Source organism: Sebastes umbrosus, chromosome 12 (genome assembly GCF_015220745.1).
Source record: "Sebastes umbrosus isolate fSebUmb1 chromosome 12, fSebUmb1.pri, whole genome shotgun sequence".
NCBI lineage: Eukaryota > Metazoa > Chordata > Actinopteri > Perciformes > Sebastidae > Sebastes > Sebastes umbrosus.
The window spans coordinates 28109715-28125161 of record NC_051280.1 but is presented as its reverse complement, the minus strand read 5'-3'; the positions used below and the strand labels follow the sequence as shown (position 1 = coordinate 28125161).

At 42.1% G+C, this 15447-nt stretch overlaps 1 protein-coding gene across 8 annotated transcripts in view; it reads left to right on the top strand.

The window, feature by feature from the left end:
- Positions 1–15447, top strand: part of rnf220a (ring finger protein 220a) — a 313964-nt gene that overhangs the window by 230943 nt on the left and 67574 nt on the right. The window lies entirely within an intron of this gene.

Below are 15447 nucleotides of genomic sequence, written 5' to 3'. Positions count from 1 at the left end.
TCAGTTATAGTGTTAATTAATGGGTCCCCAAAAACACCATGTCGTTTGGTTTATATTAGGGATTTTTTGCCACAATTATCACCGTCTGGATTATTTCTACCATGACACCACAGCTGGTAATGGCTTTGAGGTGGGTGAATGGAATAACAGAAAGTGGTACCCATGTTAAACTAGTGAAATGATTACATCTACAGCACCCAGCGTGTCTGGTGTAACTGGGATGGAGGCTAAAGGTGAAGCCGAGTTTGTGTGGCACTCTAAACTGTGGTATTGGCCATAATGGTTTTTTTCCCTTCTTAAAATGTCCTCATTCCCACTTTAATGTCTCTCTCTACTTTTAGATGATTACAGTATAATGGAGAGATGTAGTCATGGCATAGTTTATTACCACACACACACACACACACATGCATACTCGCATCCAAATAGCCCCAAGGACGCAGGGAGACTTAGCAACAGGAGTAGTCCAAATAAGAAGATTAAATTTAAGTTTTCCATGCTTAGACGGCTTTTTGACCTTTTGAATGTGAACATGACTCAAATGCTGTTTACAGCAGAGTTAAATATGTAGACCAAGCTCCTGTTGAACTGAATAGTCTTCACTTGAATTGACGTTTTAATATGCATTTCAAAGACACACTAAAAAACGGCAATCAGACCAGGTTGAAATTTAAAAGTTTGTCCTTTCATTTCCTTTCCCTTCCCAGCTCTATTACATCTACAGCATTCTACTCAGTTTTCTGAGGTAAGGTCTAATATTCAGCCAGATTTATACAATCAAAACCGCCATCAAACAAGAAATTGAGGGAGAGGAAAAGTGTTTCACACTCGTTTATTTTCTGTTTTCTTACATCCTCGCTCAAACTTTTACTCTGACGTCTTTGAAGTTAAAGGTCGTACAGTATGGTTCAAGAGAAAATTGAAGTCGTATAATAATACGACTCCAATTCTCCTTTGTTGCACTAATGCAACACGTCATTTTAATATCACAAAAGGTGCAAAGTCTGGAAAATAAGCGACAACGGTTTCTCACTTTAAAGGGAGAGAGCAGTCATTTTCACGAAAGGAAACGGGCGAATAAAGACATCGGGCTCTTCAGCCAGAAGAGTTTTGTTGTTGATGTGTTTTCCCCTCTCGATATTCGCCGTAATATATCATGTGTTTTACAAGCCCCCGCTGCGCAGTCCAGCTGTTAAACGAGGCTAAGAGACAAGTAGAAGTGGGAGGCGATCTCAGAACGATCAGTTATACGGGAGGGTTTTGAGGAGATTCGCCGCCAGCTGCGCGCTCCAATCGGAGAAGCCTTAAATGACGAATTGGACGTGAAGGGCGCTTTGATTGTTATGGCTTGAACGGAAAAGCATGAGCGAGGCATTGTTGGGTTAATTTCCTTTTCTTCTGCGACTGAGTGAGTGAGTGTGTGTGAGTGTGTGTGCGCCGTGGCCATCTATCCTCTCAGACATGTTTAATAGGGCTTTGGCTGCGTTGACCGAGGGTGTAAATGTGTCATACTTTATTAGAAATCCCAAAGAAGGGGGCTAACATTAATCACTGGCTCTTGTTTATGAAAGTCATAAATGTTTCACTGAGTGCTTTATTGTTGGCTGCCAGATTTGGAGAAGCGTAGAAGGGTCCTTAATGCGTTGGTTTGTGTGTGTGTGTTCGGTCCACCACTGTGTCATGGTAGCACCCCAAACCCATGAGAAACTCTCTCTCTCTCTTGCTCCGTGTCTCTCGTAGGCTTTTTGTCATGTTGTCAGAAAGTATGACATCACCCTGCCCTTTGACCCGCATAGTCAGGAGAGCGCTGATTGGATGATTGGCTTATAGAGGACATCCACATTGACTCCAAACTCAATTCTGCTGATGTCAGGCGCTATTAGAACTGACGGCATGCACACACCGATAAGACAGGGCAGTGTGTGTGTGTGCATTTTGTGTGTGTGTGTACAGTGTGTGTGTTGGTGTGTGCAGTTATGTTCAGGGTTATATAGGTCAAATGTCTGAAGCTGGAACATCTCCCAGCTGAAATACCAGGCGAAATGTCAAAGTCTGCCACTGTGCAATCCCTCAGATCAATAGTTCAATTGGACATAAAGGCATCATTCTATTCACTGGGCTAACGTGCTATATCATGTGCCAGCCTCTGTCTGAACCGCTTTAACCAGAATACTGCTCTCATCCTGTGAAGAGGGGTTGTTTTTTCAGTGGGTTTTGTTTTGGGAAATGTGTCGAATGTAGTTCCTTTTAACGTGGATAAAATCAAAGGATGGAATGTTTTCTACATATCATCATTTTCTACACTTTCTACACCAAAGTCCCTCACGCTTTACTAGAAGGTCACTGGCTCCAATGCGTCATATTAAAGGTGCTATTTGATAACATTGATAACATTCCCCCATTCCGTTGCATTTACTTCACAACAAGTCGTTGCCAGGCACTTACAGTAATGTACATTTTTCCACACTATACCGATACCAACGTCGCTTTGCCTCACAAGCCTTGTTAGAAGTGGGAACCAAACGTCAGATATCTTCCACAGAGATAACCAAAACATTCATTTTGGACCCGCCAAAATTTTAAAAATTATTAATTTTCAGTCATAATAATTTTCTTCAGGAAAAGCCATACTTTTATTCGGCACCTTTCTAAAGGCTCTGTGGATGTGTTTTTTTAATTTATTTTTTTTAAACATTTGTCTACATGAAAAATGTTATCGATAAGACCTTTAAAGCTAGGGTTGGTAATCTTCTTCACAAACATTTTTTGTTATATTAGTTGAAATTCTCTTTAACAGCAATCAATAAATAAAATGCTCTGACAAAAAAAAAAAATCCGCTATCTGTGGCTGTCGCAGGACTGTAATAAACCCGTCCAATCATTTCATTCAGCCCAAATGTAATGATTGGACGGGCTACCTGCCTGTCTACCTATCTACTTACCTGCCTGTGCACTCACTGTCCGTCACCGGAGTCTTCCCAAGCTGCTAGCTTGACAGCTGTGAGTACTAACAATAGGGGAATTAGGGACTTTTGGAGCTAGTGCTGAAATCTAGCGTAGTGTTGCCATTTTCTCAACATTACCAACACTAGCTTTAATGTACGTCTTTAACATACTCTCATACGACCCGTCCACACATTGCCTAGGATGGATACCACATTACATTCAGAATGAGACACCTTTGCGACACACTCCATCTATTTTAATAATCTCTGGTAGGGTGTTGAACTTTTATATTTCCCCACCCAGAATCCTAATGAAAACCACATCCTACAGACATATTATGGAGCTGTAAGATGACTATTACATGGCTCAGTTGGGATTCTTATTAGGCGTCCCAACTCGCCTCTCAGGATTTCTGTTGAGTCAATGTTCCTCGGAGGCCTTTCCGCAGCTCCAGATGCTCACTTTAAATAGACTATAATATACAGTAGATTCATAAGATCACCGCCGCACGGCTCCATTGTGAGACGTTATATCTCCTCTCATGATCTCCCCGCAATCATCGCTGCTCTTTTAGCTTTTCCCCAAAGTCCCACGTCAAAGCATAAAAGTCATAATGATACATCTAAAAAGACAATGGTTCACGGCGGCTACGTTACTCATGAAATCACGACAAATCATAAATTCAAAGAGCCTCCGTCGCCGCCGCCCCCCCGCTCCTTCTCCATCTTCGTCCTCCTCCTAGTTAAGTGTGGAATAATGTCATCTTAATGATTATTTTTTTGCGGTATGCCATAACAGCATAATTCAGAGAGGGCGTAATGATTTTTTATGCCCCTGACATATTGTTTTGCGGGGAGTGACATAAAAGCACGGTGACATGTGGCATTTTGGGAAAGGTCAGGCGCTCCATCTCGGCCGCCCGTCCATCTTCATAACGTCGCCACTTGTCATATGGAAACTGGCATCACCAATCTTTGTCTCTCCCTTGTCGCTCGCTGACCCTGCTATCCTCTCTTATATCCTAATTCTCTCCCTTTTCTCCGTCTCCTTCGTTTTCACTGCTTTTTCCGCCCCATTCATTTTTCGTTGCTCTTTTTCTTGTCATGCTATGGCACGTGTTTTTTTTTTTTATAACACGGAGAAAAATGACCACTGTAGAGAATAGGAAAAAAAAAAGATTTCACACTCACACATGCCCAAGGCCTCGGGGGTGCTGCGGGGGGACCGCATGTCAACACCAGCTGTGAGGATTGCAGTGACAGAGAGAAGGGCTAATACTAATGTGATAAATACGTCAGCACTCACTCCAGGCACATTGTGTGTGTCCGTTTGTGTTTGATGGTTTTTAGAAATCTGCTCGGAGCCAGCCGCTTCAGCCAAAACGGATATTTAGACAGCGTTTTGTCACATTTTCCCCCCCTCAAAAAGATGCCAGTTTGTGGATGTGGACGCCATAAGTCCTTGTCCATGAATGACTCAAAAGAAAATGAATTGCTGTAATAAAAAAAAATTATGTTTACATCACATTTAACATCTATGGGAGAAAAAAATTAAACTTGACACAACTTTAATAAGTTTAGGAGGTCAAGGCGAACCATTTAACCAGAGTTGAACTAGTTTAACTGTAAAATGACTTCCTCGTTTTGGATGTTACCCAGTGGGTGACATCCGGGTTTGAAAAGTGAAGCCAATGCGGAAGTGCCTTAAACTTGCGTTCTTTCTAACAGCCAGCAGGGGGCGACTCCTCTGGTTGCAAAAAGAAGTCTGATTGTATAGAAGTCTATGAGAAAATGAGCCTACTTCTCACTTGATTTATTACCTCAGTAAACATTGTAAACATGAGTTTATGATCTCAATCACTAGTTTCAAGTCTTCTTCAATACAGCATGATGTTCATTTAGTAAATTATGGTCCCATTTAGAGTCAAATAGACCATAAAGCAGGGGATGCTTTAGGGCCTGGCTACCTTGCGATTGACAGGTCGCTACCGCGGCGTTGTCCGGTCTGTCCGGTTTTTCTTAGCTCCACCCTCTTGTGTCACTTCTGGTTGCAAAAAAACAGGATGGCGACGGCCAAAATGGAGAAGATTCAAAACGGCAGTCCATAAACCAATGGGTGACGTCACGGTGACTACGTCCACTTCTTATATACAGTCTATGGTCTAACCACATTCACTCTTAATAACTAACTGTATAACAACAATGGGAGTGAGGAGACAGTGGGAGTTTTGCATAAAACACAATAACACCAGTATCAATGCAGGAACACACATAAAATGTGTAAAATTATGTTCATGAGTTTGTTGCCCCGATGCATGCTGGGAGGTTTCCCTTCACACTTACCTCGGGATGCTACAATATAGATCCATAAGAAATATTGATTTTTAGGTTTAAAACAAACATCTTAGACTAAAAGAATAAATAAATGCTTTTTAACTGTTGTCACAAAAGCAACAGTCGTGATTAAAACTGGAAGCAACTGTGTGCTCAGGGGAAATTATTTCATCTCGACAGACACTGTGATTAAATAAAGGTTACCAATTCATTGTTCTGACCATTGTCATTTTAAAAAAAAAAATGATGCCACGTTATCGCATTTCTTTGCACTTTTATGATATATTGGTGGGTGAAAATTGCAAAACATAGCAGCTTTTACAAGATGCAACATCAGAGAATCTTGCAATCTATCAGTCTCCCCTCCTCTTCCTCCCTCTGTCCCTGTCCTCTCTCTTCTCCCTCAATCTCCTGACTTTGTCAAACCCTCCTCTCTTATTTCACCAGCCGGCGGTGGGCGTGGCAGCCCTGCCATCCTCCGTCCTTTCCACTTCAAATTACCGTTTTTTTTTCTGACAACTGTGTCTTAAGGTCCACAAATAGGTCCACCTCCTGCCTCAATTTCTCAGTCCGTATTCCTCCTATATGAGTGCAACAACATCCCAGCTAAATACAATATGCATGTGTGTGTCAAACAGCGGTGGTCTGCGGACTCCGAGTTGAAAATTACATGGTCCCCCCGACGCATGGTGGGGATAATTCACCCTGTTGCAAAGAGAAACATGCAGATACAGTCAACATTGCGTGTGCATATGGAGTCATGAGTGTGTGTGGGGGGAGACGGGGGACGGATGGAGAGCTTGTGTGTGTTTGCAGGTCACGCGGTGTCACTCGGGGTGAGTGAGGTGTAATTTCTCGGCAGTAATACTCAACACTCGGGCCCTGACAGCTTTAATGGTGATGGCCTTATTATAGAGAAGACGCCTCGTGTGTGTGTGCATTCTAATGGTGATGGCCATATTATGGTGAGTGGAAGATGGCTAAAAGGCTTGGATTTATACCGGGCCACGTTTACTGACATAAGAATAATAGGGCAGAAGATGCTCTACGCCATGTATATTTGTGTGTTTGTCAGTGTGTGCTAATGAATGCCATCTGGTGACTGTTGAAGTAGTGTGAGTGTAATGAGAGCTGTTTTGTGCTGATGAGGAGAACAGAGTTGTCCAATAGAACAGAAAATATAATCATATCTCTATAGCGATACTGTATGTAGAATTTTAGGCTGTTCTAAATAAATCGTTCGTAGCTATACATAAGAAAAGTAAAGCACTGTAATTCGTATATATATATAGCACAAAATCAATTTGTGTGTAATCCACGTAAACGTGAACCAGGAAATATAAAGAGCGAAAGCCTAGGAAGGAGGTCGGAGTGGATGGGTGGGTCAAAGAACACTGCATTTTTGCCCAGGAGACTGTTTGTACCCCATGTGAAACCAGAAGTCAACGTTGATTTATTTGTCCCGTAACTTCCGTACTTAAATTACGACACTTCCGGAATTGTTTGAATTCAAACCCTGATCCTTTACTAAATCTGATTAAGTAATTTTGTTGAGTCACGTAACTTCCATATATAGATTACGCCACTTTTGGAGTTATTTTATCCCAAACCACAATCTTTTCCTAAACCTAACTAAGTACTTTTGTTGCTGTCATGTTACTTCCGTACATAAATTACGCCACTTCCGGAGGTATTTTTAATCCACTGCCCAGGAGACCGGTGTTCGTACGCTGTGAAACCAGAAGTTAACGTTGATTTATTTGTCACGTAACTTCCGTACATAAATTACGCCACTTCCGGAGTTAATTTAACCCAAACCACGATCTTTTCCTAAACCTAACAAAGTAGTTTTGTTGCCTAAACCTAACCAAGTTGTTTCCTGTTTCCTTGCAAAGACTGTATGCATGTAATGAACGTAAATTGACACGTGTTTCTGGACATTCGTAGGAAAACGATCGAAAAATAAGGAATAACTTCCCGTAGGATATCGTACGAACCATTGTCTGAGGATACGTTGACTATTTAATCAATTTCCAGTATTTTTTTCACCATAAAAGTCATACTAATAATACATTGAAGGAAGTTGTACCCTAACTTAGAGAGTGTGTATGTGTGCTTGTGGTGTGTTCTTCCAGTAGACGAACAGGGTAACACGACTCTGTGGCCCTGCGGTTCATGTTATGATGGTCTGATTTACAGTCACACATACACACCTTCCTGCCTCCCAACACTTTTTCTGTGTCTTCTCTTCCTCCCTCCCTCCCTCCTCCCACCACAATGTTAGCTAATCCCCTCGTCTGTCTGTGTTTTGTACTCACTTCCTGTAACTACACACTGTTACAGGACCGGCACCTGCTGAGCCGTTTGCAGTAAAGAGAAAGAGCTGTGTGGCGCGTGTGGTTTTAGGAGAGCTAACGGACGGACAGGCTGTAGCTACACTGCAGCATGAATTGTCGATCAACGTGGGTTAACCTCTTCCTTCTATTGCACAACTAAGGCTGCACCAGGCCTCGTTGTTTTTTTGAGAAATATAAATCACTCATGACACGCCAATCTCAACACAGTTTATCCTCTATATATACACATATTAGTTTTCAAAACGGGCCTCCAAATTATTACAGTAATATGACGGTAGTGTTTTAATAAGCCTCGGCCACGGGCCTAGAATAGATGATTTGCTGCCTGCACGTATGCGTTTGTGTGTCTGATTGAGAGCTTAAATGTAGTTTATGCCGAGGACGTCCTTCCTCCAAACAGCGAGAGCACTTGATCCTGAAAGATCCGCCTCTCATTTCAGTCTGTAAATAAGCCTGCTGTTGTGTGTTTACCCTGGATCACCACCCCGGGCCTAAACACGGCTCCCCCCCTGCTCCCTAAATACATGATAAGTTTCTCTAATAGTTCCCCTTAAATAGGCATATCTGAGTTATATGCGCCATTATAACTCTCCCAAATTATTTTGCATGACTTAACAGGTATATTTTGGATATTGTGGATAACAAGCATCCCTTTAATATGACCCTAAATTATTTTTACGAGTCCTAAATTATGTTTTTGTTTGTTTGTTCCGGATCTCCATGTAAGCCTCGATATGACTACCATACTTTCTTGTTAGTAAGCATAATAAGGTCCATTAAATTACTATTTAAGTGCACGCACATGACAGCTATTAGTAAAACAATAAAACATGGGTTTCACTGTTGAGACAAACATATAACACATACAACCTTCTAGTCTTTTAACTGTGCCATTATTTTTACATTAAAAACATATTTAGCTGCACAACGCAGCACAAAGATCATATCTTTTAAAAATCATTACTTTTGTCAATGGAGTTCTGAATTATATTTAGACTCATAAAAACAAATCCAGCTTTTCACGCTATTCATCTACAATTTCACTTTAATAGGAGCTCAATTCTGCTTCAGCTCGGTGTCACATGTCACCATCAAGTCAGCGGGAACAACACAGTGTTTATATCCGGAGACAGCATGGCTGATGACACCGCATGCTGAGACCGCGTTTACTGAATAAGATGCCTACTGATGTGCTTAAGGCTACATTTGTATATCTAGTGATCTCTCCCAATATGCTCTTATTTGCGTATATTTAAAGCACACACAACAGAATCGGCTTGTCACCCTCTCTGTCTGCCTGCTCGTGCACTAGTAGTGGAAATGGGACACAGTTGAAAGTCCCGAGGCTGTGGCAGTACAAAGTGCTGTGCCTGAGGTGTGTGAGTGGGTGGGGGGGGGGATGTATAACACACACGTTAACATGTCTTTTTGTGTGTGTGTCTAAGGCCTACTGTGTGCATATTTCTTGCTTAAACTGACTATATGTGTGTGTATATTTTGTGCACGTGTTCATGTGTGTTTGTGCAGTGCACTATCCAACAGCAGACGCCCACAGAGACACAGGTCTGTCACATCCTGTGTGTACGATAAGCCCTAATGACGACACCCTGTGATTGATTGGATTTTTGATTTGTCTGCTGACGTCTAGCTGGCATCCTTTTCATCTGACATAAAAAAAATGGTGTCTCAAGTGTGTGTCTGTGTGTGTGTGTGGAGCCTGCCTCTGTACACAGCAGGTGATATTTGCCAATTTAACTCAACAAGAAGAGGCGAGTACAGCTGCGTGCGGGTTAACAGTGTGTGTTTAAAGAAAATTGTGTGTGTGTGTGTGTGTGTGTTTGAAGGGTTATTACACTTAAATGAAATGATCGTGCTTGTCCAGCATTCTTTTTTTTTTCCCCTCGACAAATATGTTTTAACCTCACCTGAGTCATAAGTCATATGTGTATGACTCAGTGTCGGCGGGATTCTCAGCTGATCGCCATAGCGACAACGCGTGAAACTGGCGTGACATCATCTTCATCGCTGAATCCTTTCAGCGGCAACCAAACAGAGGAACGTGTGCACTTTGTCAACTGTGTGGTGAGGTGTACGAAGTGTGCAGCATAGTTTTGTTGGTTGCCATTTTCTGTCTTTTTTCTTGGTTGAGTGAAAAAAAAAATTGCGATCGCTATTGACGGTAGCTTGGCTATTTAAAAATGACGGGTTTGTGCAGGATGTCCCGTGTTCCGCTAGTGACCATTCTCTCTGACCAATCAGTGGTCTGCAGTGTTTTATCTCCACCTTCTAGTATCGGCTCAAATTGACTCACATTCTATTTTTCCATCCGCTAACATGGAGGGGGCGGGCTTTATGACCTATACTGCAGCCAGCCACCAGGGGGCAATCAAGGTGTTTTGGCTTCACTTTTGGGGAGCTGTCATGTCGTCCAACCCCATTTGTAGCACTCCTGAAAAGACCTTTTCCTCTATTACAGTAACACTAAAAGGACAATGTCTCCCTGCCTGTCTACATCCATGTCCTATGATCTTCCATCTCTCCGTCCAGATCCACCCTCTTGCCCCCTTTCCCGTCCTCTAATCTTGTTTGTCAGAACTAAATGAGCTGCCCCAGCGAGGTGTGTTAGCCGCTAATGAATTTATTGCTTGATAAGAGCGGGGCCCATGCAGTTCAAACTTACTGCAGTCATAAAGCGGGGTGGAAAAAAAACAAAACTACGTAATTAACCTTTACTAGCTGTGTGCATAGGTGGTGCTGCTTGATGTGGTGCGCGTGTGCCGGTGGGGGAGACGTTTCATTTGTGCTTGTTTGCATGTTTGCGCCAGTACGTGTGTGTGTGTCCTGCTGTGTTATTACGTGTGTGTGTGTGTGTGTGTGTGTGTGTATACTGTATGTGTTGTGCATTAATGGCGGGGAGGCAATTGCTATCGATAACGCCGCAGCTATCAATTAATCGTTAATCTCGTTCTGCCAGATTAGCGCGTCATCCGATAGACTCCAGACTGACTGGAGACAATAAATACATATAGTCAATAAAACGGCAAAGCATCATGGGAGAACGGGGAGATACATGGGGGGGTGGGGTGTTGGAGGTTGACACATGTGCCAGGGTGCTAACATCACAAGCTCGACCATAAACCTGATGTTGGTTATAGCTTTACGCTCTCTTGTCTTATCTGGATGTACTCACTTAAAAGAGAGAAAAAAAGAAAGAAAGCAGCTTCCTGATAAAAAGAATAAGAATAAGAAGAAGAAGAAGAAGAAGAAGACATCATTAAGACTGATGTCCACACTTTCCCTCGCCGTTCATTCACCAACAGGAAATCACTTGTCGTCCAGCAAGACATATAAGACCTGCTATTCCTCTTCTTCTTCTTCTCCTTCTTGTACTGCTACTGAGCCATTTCCTCCATTGTCAAAGACACATACACACTCTAATGGGTAATAGATAAAGGACTAATGCCTGGGCTGAGGAATAAAGATAGATGGATAGGAAGGGAGGGAGGGAGGAGAAGGAGAGAGCAAAGAAAGAGAGGAGTGAGTTATGAAGCGGGACCCAGGGGGTTAATTTCTCACAGGCAGTTTTCATACGCCACACACACACACACACACACACACACACACACACAGAGTAAAGGTGATGTCTGGCCGTGCCAAGCCGGTAGCATGCTAGTTAAAAGTGAATAAGTTTATGGCCGGTGTAGGCCCTCATACATCAAGGAGCAGTTTGTTTAGCCAGCAGTGTGACAGGGTACAGTAACATGGGCAGGGCCGGAGAGCGGCTACAGCTGTGATAAATGGGAGATTGCAGGAGGAACGATGTCCCAGTGTGTGTGTGTATGTGTGTGTGAGAGAGAAAGACACATCAAAGTGTGTTTTTAGCTCTCAGATTAATGGCGATTCCAGTATTTGATCCAAGTGATTTTTTTCTCCTATTTGAAGAATCTCTTTTTGAAGCTGTAAATATTGCAAACGCCCTCCTCGACTCATCTCGCAGTAGCTGGCGTGAAAGGATATTTCTCTGCGGTATTGACAAAAAGCTTATGGGTTGCAGTATAATGTTTTAAATTGCAGAATGTTTTTTTTTTTTTTTCCTGCTTCGATTGTTAGGTCTCGTTGTTGTTTTGCTATGAGTTAGATGGAGGGAAAAGTGAGGGTTTTTCTTTGTGGCTGTAATAATCCCATATGATAAAGATTACTGGATTTTCCGCACATTTAGTGGCATCACTTTCTTTCTCTTTTATTCCAAAATTGGGCAATTCCAAAGAGGGATTCTGCGTTCAACTGTTATTAGTTCATGATTTAATGTTTCGCATTTCACATTCAGAGAGGCAGTTAACATGTGACAAAATAGTGTGAGCGAAAGCAGGATGTAAAACGAAAAAAAAGTCGAGGATAGAGAAAAAAAAATGTGTCCTGTCTTTGCCATCAGTGGTGGAAATTAACCAGCTACATTTACTCTGAAAGCTTAGTGCACTTTAAAGTGCTTGTGTATTTCCATTTTATGCTACTTTTTACTTCTAATCTGCTACATTTCAGACACAAATGTGTACTTTTTACTGCTCTACTCATGATTAAAGAAGACAGGGTGCTGAATCATTAATTTAGCCTATAAAAAGGAAACTAGGATAGCACAATAATTTTACTTTTTAATATTGCCACATACGTTTCGGGCAAGACACCCTTCTAAAGCCTGTATTTTGGCAATTTTACTTTTTACTGCACTACATTTATTTGGCAGACATAGTTACTTTGCAATTAAGTTAGGGCTGTCAATTGTTTCAAATAGTTAATCGTGATTAATTTTTATTTCAATTGTTTGAAATGTACCTTAAAGGGAGATTTGTCAAGTATTTAATACTCTTATGAACATGGGAGTAGGAAAATATGCTGCTTTACGCAAATGTATGTATATATTTATTATTGGAAATCAATTAGCAACACAAAACAATGAAAAATATTGTCCAGAAAAACTCACAGGTACTGCATTTAGCATAAGAAATATGCTTAAATCATAACATGGCAAACTCAACAGCTGTCAGTGTGTCAGTGTGCTGGCTTGACTATGACTTGCCCCAAACTGCATGTGATTATTATGAAGTGGGCATGTCTGTAAAGGGAAACCCACAGAACCCATTTCCAGACCCCTTTGAAAATGGCCATGACATTTGTTTGGCAAAATTTAGTGTAAGTTTAGAGCGTTATTTAGGACATGGTTGATACCAATGGATTAGGTTTTTTAGTTTCATATGATATCAGTATCTTCACTCTAGCTTTAAAACTGAGCCCGCTGCAACCTAAAAATCATAAGTTGCGTTAATGCGTTAAAGAAATTAGTGGCATTAAAACAAATTTGCGTTAACTCGTTATTATCGCTTTAACTTTGACAGCCCTGAAATAAAGATTTTACATTCAAAATGTCCTCCTCTCCTAACTCCTTATATCTCCTCCTCATCCTCACCCCATCCTTGTCCCAGTCTCTGCCCTGCACTGACCCAGCTGTGGATCGGACTGTACCACGGTGCTGAAACACAATAGTCCAGTCAAGTACGTGTGTGAGTGTGTGTGTCTGCAAGGCTGCAAACAATAGGCTCATTATCACAATGAAAACAACAACTTATACTGTTCTCCCGTGCCTCCGTACAGTGTGGCATCGCCTGTGTGAGTTAGTGAGACAGACAGACAGATGGGGAGGAAGACAGGCGCAGATCTAGAGACAGCCACCCCAGAAGGCAGCCGCCATTTCTCCCCCCGCAATAACTCACTTTTCTCCCCCTTGGAGAGGGAAAACAATAAGATATAACAATTGGCAAATGGCTGAGGCAGGCGGAGCATTACAAATGAAATGTAATGTTGTTACAGTTTGGAAATAATGAATTATGAGGATAAGCGGGGATCTGTAAAATCGCTGTAGCGATTTACCGGGGTTTCATTTTTCAACTGTATTGAATTATGGGGAATTGGCCTCAGTCAACTGCAAAATACAAAATGGGGAAAAGGAGGATGATTCACCGTTTCACTCTGTGTGTGTGCGTGCACGTGTGTTTGTGTGAGTTTATGCAGTTGTGTGCAAGCGTGTGCAACCTCTGACTGTTTATTTATCTGTCTGTGCATAAATGTGCACGGGTGCTTGCACATTTGCGTGCACGCAGTGTGTGTATTTCTGTACGTCTTAATGCTGAATGTATGTGTGCCTGGACATTTGTGTGTGTGTGTGTGTGTGTGTGTGTGTTTGTCCCCGTAGACCTGTTGAGGGCTTTCTCTCGCTCACCCAGCTGCACATGTGATAAATGTCCCTTATCGCCTCTGTCATTGTAATAGCCCCACAACAGGCCCAGAGAGAGAGAGAGAGGGGGGATAGAAGGATGGAAAGAGGGATGAGAGAGGGGAGAAGGAGGGGGTCGGGGCACGGGGGTGTTGAGAGAGTCAAAAAAAAGAAAAGATGTTGAGAGTGGGAGAAAGAGAGAAGAAGAAGAAGAAGAGGGAGGGATGGCGACGTGGAATGGGATAGCTGGAGTTATCAGGCGGTCTTGTAGGGGAAGAATACGCATCAAGCTGCCAATCATCCGGCCTGAAAATTGCTCTGAGATTTGAGTCCCCAGACGGTGTGTGTGTGTGTGTGTGTGTGTGTGTGTGTGTGTGTCCAGAAAGAGAGTATCCAAAGCCGCTGTCGTCTCGACGCTATTACTGCCCCCCAGTTCTCCCCCCACCATCCTTCCACCCGTCCCTTCATCCAACCATCTCGCCCTCTCCTCTCCTCTCTCTCGCCTCTTTTTAAAGCTCAGACTCAAAACAACACGTCTCTCCTCTCTCCGTCACTAAAACCTATACTCAAGTTGTTCGAAACAACCGTCGTCGTCAGCGGCACCGGCTATTAGGGGAGGGCGAGAGACACGGAGAGAAGGGGAGTAAGAGAGGGAGGGATGATGGGAGAGAGAGAGAGGAGAAGAAAGGAGAGGAGAGAAGAGGGGTTAATATGTGAGCAGAAACCATTTCAGCCTCTTTAATTTTCTATTGATCTGAGCTGCAGACCTGTCCCCCCTCAACCCTGAGTGTGTGTGTGTAAGAGTGTGTGTTTGGAGTTGAAAGCCTCCAAGCTGTCTCTATTCAGAATCTCACAGTAGCTAAGAGTAAGAGAGATATTCAGTGAATATGACAACTTTTCATAAGTTAGGAAAAACTACCTCATTTTTCATCATTTTTCAGTAATGCAGTGTTTTAATCCTTTTTCTTATCTGAAAAATTCCAAAATTGGAGATTTGGTTTTTAAAGGACAGCAACAATATGAAGAAAAAGAGAGAGAGAATTTGCTGCAAAAGAATAAATAAAAATAAAATAAAAAGTTAAGATAAGTTTCTAAAAATTAGGAATAATAAACTGCCTTTGCTTTCTGTCTAGTTTGATTTTATTTATTTATTTTAATCGTGTTATTTTCTTGATAATGTCAAGAAAATAACATATCAAAATAATAAAATATAAAAAATAAAATACAACACAAATCCTGACAGAAGGGGGGGAAATAAATATTAATGTAAGTCATAATTTGCAAGAATTTAGCAGAATTGTAAAGCTCATGGTGTACAGGCTAAATGATGGACTTGCAAACGAGAGCAAAGTGTAGAGAAACATCCCCCTCTATTGGACGATGTGATATCACCAAGCAGAGGGAGAAGTAGTGGAAGGAAAGGAAAGGAAATGAGGAGGGAGGGATAGAGGAAGAGCAGAGAGATAGCACATTCATAAACATCACAATGATGTCCAATTGCAGCTGTAATCACACTGTATCTCACAAACCCACCGACACACACACT